At 44.7% G+C, this 6000-nt stretch overlaps 1 protein-coding gene across 2 annotated transcripts in view; it reads left to right on the top strand.

The window, feature by feature from the left end:
- The first annotated feature begins 3391 nt into the window (after positions 1–3391).
- Positions 3392–6000, top strand: part of bcl9 (BCL9 transcription coactivator) — a 28780-nt gene continuing 26171 nt past the window's right edge. Inside the window, exons 1-2 of one of the 2 annotated variants that reach the window (XM_020089953.2) lie at positions 3392–3570; positions 5760–5927. The gene's annotated coding sequence lies outside the window, so the exon portion shown is untranslated. Of the gene's footprint in view, positions 3977–5759; positions 5928–6000 lie in introns of both variants that reach the window. The other variant, XM_020089954.2, reaches the window with a different exon arrangement.

Raw genomic sequence — 6000 nt, 5'->3', positions numbered from 1 at the left:
AATACTCTGCATATTAATTTGCCAGAGTTACTGTCTTCATCCATAACGTGTATGGTGCTTCTTCCTTCCTCTGTGCCTCTCCAGCATAAGACTGTTTATCGAAGCTTTAAATAATGCATATGGTAATATGATAAGTGAACAGTCAATGTTGGTGTCCTGCTTAAACACACACTTACACATAGATGATGCACGCACACCCTTGCTTGAAGGAGGCAAACAGACAAGCACACACACACACAGAGTGCAATAAACATGATTCTGTTATTTCCAGTTCTTTTTAACGCAGATTCTGGGTTTTGTTTTTGCCGTTTCCAAAGTATTCTGGGTTAGTCATGCCAGAGAGTTGCAGCGCTGGAGAGCCAGAACATCGACCTGAAGAGCTTTGCTAGTGTGCATGTCTAATGCAACCCAGTCTGGGAATACTGCCAGTCTACTGTTACTCCACCAGTGGGGTTTATCACACACACATGCACACACCCACACACTTACACACACAGATCTGGAGAGGGAGGGACTGTGTTTGTGTGCGTGTGTGCGTGTGTGCGTGTGTGCGTATGTGCGTGTGTGTGTGTGTGTGTGTGTGTGTGTGTGTGTGTGTGTTTGTGTGTGAGAGAGAGAGAGAGAGAGAAAAAGAGAGACAGACAGAGAGACAGAGCTTTGTGGTTGTCACTGATCTCTGCTAGCATGCGCAAACATGTCCGACACAGCCATGGCCTGCTTGTCAAAAGTCACAAATATGCAGCTCGCATCCCATGATTTTGTGTCCTGTGCACAGTGTCATCCCACAATGCTCAGTGATGGAAACGGCCGCACCGTAGCTTGTGTACTCTGCTGCCATGTGCAATAAATGCAGAGAAGAACATGGTATGCTAACACGCATGATGAGAGACAGAGACAGAGACACACAGAGAGAGAGAGAAAGTAAGAAAGAAAGAAAAGAAAGTTAACACTGATTTAACTGAACAAACAGATTTTAGTCAGGAAACCATCGGATCAATTAGATGTTCTCGATAACACGATTATCAACAATTTACTTATTAATTAAGTCATTTTAATTTAAACTTGTGCAGCAGGTTCCATCTTCTAAAATGTCAGTATTTGCTGGATATTAAGTGATTTAAACACGTCTACTTAAGCTTTCGGATGTTGCAATGCACATTCTATAAAATGTCCTGAAATTATATTGACCAAACAATTAATCGAAAGATCGTAAATATCATTTTAAATGCAGATTTAATTGCAGCCCTTAAATAATACAAGTACTAAGCACCAAAGCAGAACTGTTGAGGAAGACATCCTTATTTTGAATATGTTCACTTCTAAATCTGCTGTTGTAATGAACTTTTTTCTTGCTATATTGGCACTTTAACGACTGTGAGCAAAAGAAGCCTTGTTTCCGAGAACCTAGTGCCAGAACTCCTTTCATAAAAGCAATCCACCAGATACAATACACTCATGGTTCTGTCCTTGTACGTTTTAACCATGCTCTCAAACTGTTCTCAGTTTGCAATAACATTGTCGCTTTGAGAGTAAAAGAAGCAGACACACACAAACACACACGCACGCACACAATCAGGCCAACTGAAAAAGTGTGCACTTAAACACCAATTCATTCAATCCCCAGTTGTCCTGATCACACATTTGGGCTGGATTTGAAATGTATCATGATTAAATATTGAGAAGGACCACTCTAATGTTGTACGCCCTTAATGTTTCACTCTTCGTCCGAGGCTTGAGACAGTCACTCTGAGATGTGTGTGTGTTTGTGTGTGTGTGTTTGTGTGTGTGTGTTTGTGTGTGTGTGTGCGTGCATTTTTGTGGTTGAACATGATTTCATTCATTCAAGAGATCTCAGTCTATGTTTTAATGTCATTACTTTTCTCATGATAAACACTATTAAAACGGCATTATACTGAATGAACCTGGCTTAAAGAAAATAATAAGGGTTGAGAAATGATTTTCGTCTTTTGATATTAAATTGATATTAATATTAAACGGATCATGTGTGTATAACTGATGACGACCAACCCTCACTGACACAAATTAGGTGGACAAAATATTTGAATCAGGCCTCAGTATAGTGCAATACAATTCAGCAGGAGTGTGAACTACGGCCTTCCTGTTGGAAATGCACTGATCAGCCATAGTATTGAAATCAAACCTTTTTGAAAGTTTTAGCTCATTTGAGGAAGTTATGCAAATAAAATTCTTTTGACTTTGCTTAAACTTCACACCATGTCTGCATAGCTACAAGGAGGTTAAAAAAAGGCTGGGCTTGAACTTCTCTCTCTTGGTCGCTGATTTCATTTGTCACTTTTCATGTGAACAACAGCGTGCATTACTGTGAATGTCTTCCAGGTAGGACAGTCTAAAAATATTTACATGAACTGACCCTAGTCTACTATTAAGCAGAAGTACTACTCACTTCCTGCAACAATGAAAATGTCTTCTGAGAAAGGAACTTTGTCAAGTCTGAGGAAGATGACTGATACTGATGATGTCATCAGTGTTATCTTGGTACAGGCGGATTAAAAAAACTTTGTCCAGTCACAATTTTGAATCGTCCTTTATGGCTGGTTTGAACTTCTGTGTTCACTTTGTGTTGTTGTTTTGCATCCATGTCAATTTTGGTCAAGTCTCTTTGGGGTTGTTTAGTAGTTATTTTTATTGTCTTTATGGTCATTGTACATCCTGTGTGGTTGCTTTTCGTGTTTGTATTTTGTTTGCATCTGTTTTGTCTTTTTGTCGTGAAAACTTTGCAAGTGTTTGGTATCTTTTTGTAGTTGTTTGGTGTGTCTTTGTGGTTGTTGTTTGTCTCTTGGTAGTTGTTTTGTGTCTTAAGTATATTTGTTTCTTTGTGGTTGATTTGTGTCTGTACTTCATTGTCTCTCTTCTGTGTCTGTAGTTGTTCTGTGTCTCTTCACAGTTGTACTGAGTCTCTTTGCAGTTGTTTTGCGTCTGCGCTGTTTGACCTCTCTCTTGGAGATTATCCTCTTCAGGTCATCGCCTGTTTCATAACGAAGTTTTACGAAGTTTCAAAACAAGACACATTGACAGTCACTTCACAGGGATGCAGTGGCCCGAGGGGGGCCCCATCATGACCCCTCAGACCCCTGGGCCTGTGCCCGGTAGGCCGGTTCGGTGATCCGTCCGTGACTAATAGCGACCTATGACAGTTTCCTGTGAAAACGTCCTCCGGTTTGATGCTGAGCTGCAGCTGTGGTGTGTATCTTCAGACAGAGATCCGTGCAGAAGTGTGTTGTCAGTGTGATGGTCGCAGGCAGCAGGACAGTGGTGTCTCTCGCTGTCCTCACTGGCACACAGACCTGACCTAGAATTGCTACTTAGAATTCGGGCTGAACCATCGCGCTGAAACGGAGGGGGGGGGGGGAGCGACGGCAGGAAATCTTAACTGGGATGTAATGGAGTAGGACCACTGGAAAGCTCGGCCGACAGGGGGGGGAGACACATTTCTATTTTACAATGTTACCGTGAAAATGTCGTGATTTGAGAGACGCGCGGTTCTATATCCGTCGTCGGAGGACAGCGGGGATTAAGCTAACATCCCAGGTGAGTGCTCTGTTCGCCGCGGACCCACGTAGAAAGTGTCGGTACCGCCGCTCGCCTCCTGGCAACGGGCACACGCGGGTCCTCCTCCCGGGGACATCTCACTCCGGTATCCGTTCTTCTCTGCCTCTGTCCCCGAAGGCTGGCTAGCAAAACCCACGTCGCGTCTGGCCTGGCAGACAGCGAACACCCTTTCCACCGATTATTATTTGTTCTCTTCCCCCCTCCTCCTCCTACCAGCGGCGCAACAAAAGCGGATTATTCACGATGTTTTCGGCGTGGTGTAAAACCCGCGGAGAAATATTGGTTTTCAGCCCATTCTACCGGAGGACCGCCCGTGCTTGGTGAAAATGAAAAAAGGGGATACGATGCAGCGTGCGTGTTGTGCATTCTTCAGGAGGAGCACACCGTGGGTATTGTATTTCCTCCATTAAAAAAAATGTGCTTGGTGTGATTTATAAACGCGTAGCGAGGTGATAGGCCTCGGCTGCTGATTGTGTCGACCAGCCCTATCATCCACCGAGCGATCTTTAATTGTTACATGGTGAACGGAGCTAGCACAACTTGAAAACGAAGGTTTTTCCTAACGAGGCCTTGATTCGGTTTATTATCAAACAAAGCACCGAGACGAGCCTCGTCTTCTACGTGGTATTTTGCGTGTGTGTGTGTGTGTGTGCTTGTGACCGACGTCGTTGTTCTCGCTCTCCGCCGCCGTCCAGTGCCTCCCTCTTCGGGGAAGACTTTGTTTGCGCTGGCCGAGGCTCCATGAATGCGAGTGCTGAAGTCCTCCCTTCCCCCCCCCAGCAGTTCTCTGGCGAAACAGGAACAACTTCTTTTAGGAAAAAGGGAGAAAAGAAAAAAAAAGTTCCTGGAGTTTCAAGCGCCATGGAATTACTTTGTCCGCCAAGAGTTGTCCAGTGAGGCGCTGAGATTTCAGGGGGGAATCTTAGTCCCTGTTGTAGATGTTGTTGGAAGTGCTGCTCGTTTTATTTGCACAGTTTGAGCTTTGTGGATTTTTTTTTTTGTAGACGACTTCCTCGAGTAGGCCTCGTTGGTGGAAAACTTGTGTGGCATTGTGCTGTGTTACCTTGGGCAGGAGCGAGGAGCTGAACATGGCAGAGAATGTGTTCTAGTGTAAGAAACGCTGTGTAACTCTGAGTGGAACAAAAAATCCACAGGTCCTGTGGTGTAGCAGATATCTGATCCCTGGCAACATTTTTTTCTTGACTGATCCCATCGTCTTGTTGCCTTTTTAATGACTTAACTTAGCCAGTAGCCCTGACTTATTTGTTTTACCTCATTCAACACTTTGTAAGAACCCTTCAAATCAACACTGTTCATTATATTACGCAGAGAAACTCGGTTTCTTCTCAGGCTTTGTTGCAGGTTGCCCATCGGCCCTTTAGCTGATGCTGCTATCAAGAGCCACTCAGGCAGGAGTTCACTGTCTCGTCCAAGGACAGTTTTGAATGCATACATGCCAGCTGCCGAGATTCACCCTTCCTGTTACAGGTCTCTTGGATTGCTAGGCAACACTGCAGTCTGCCACGAACATACATCTGTTGCATGGACTTGAGGCTGATTCATATTTATCTTTTCTACGCTTCCCCCCCCACACATCCACCTTATTTTCTTTGCATAGTTGATGTCACTTTTTTTATTCTCCACGGCTGATAACCAGACCAGTGGTCCTCAAACTGCGGGGGCGGCCTCCTCCGGGGGGGGAGGTTATGTACCCGCTGTGATGTGGATGACCAGGGAGAAAAATATGGAGTGAAACTAATGAACAGTTTAACTAAAATTCAACTTGGATTAGTTTCTTCCTCTATCTTTGTTAATAATTCATAAAAGTTGTGTCTGCGGGTGGCGAGGAGTGTGGACTGTTCTTGGCTCCTGTCTGAAAAAGTTTGAAATCCACTGAATTATCGGAAGCCGTCTAGGACCCAGAAAGACAAGGAAGCTCTTGATGGTCTGTACAACACTGTCTTGTTGTCCCCCACGTGCTCGTTGGATGATAACTGAAGCATAAATAGGATTCTATGCAAGAATTCACCGGTACTGTGCTCTCATCAGTGACCCACGCTGTGGTTATGTTTTTGCGTCACGCCAGTAATGTCAACATGAGGGACTGTATTTACTTGCCATTTTTTGTCTTTCGCCCCCTGAGCAGAAGTTCTCTCCCTGTGTTCCAGGTGTGAATGACTTGTGGCTGTAGGGTGTCGTGATTGGGCCAGGTTCCTGCACACAGCCTCCGTGGCTGACTGGGAGGGGTCGAGTGGAGAGCAGACATCAGTGCCCAGGGGACCATAGGCCTGGTTCTCCATATGAGGCCCTGCTGAAAGGGCAGGGGGGCTTCTGAGGTAAGTAACCCAGCTCAACTCTGACTTTCTCTTTTTTTTTTTTTCTTTGTTTCACACCCTCTCGCAGTTTGTT

The sequence above is a fragment of the Paralichthys olivaceus genome, chromosome 10, assembly GCF_024713975.1.
Source record: "Paralichthys olivaceus isolate ysfri-2021 chromosome 10, ASM2471397v2, whole genome shotgun sequence".
Taxonomy (NCBI): Eukaryota; Metazoa; Chordata; class Actinopteri; order Pleuronectiformes; family Paralichthyidae; genus Paralichthys; species Paralichthys olivaceus.
This window is presented reverse-complemented; position numbering and strand designations above follow the sequence as displayed.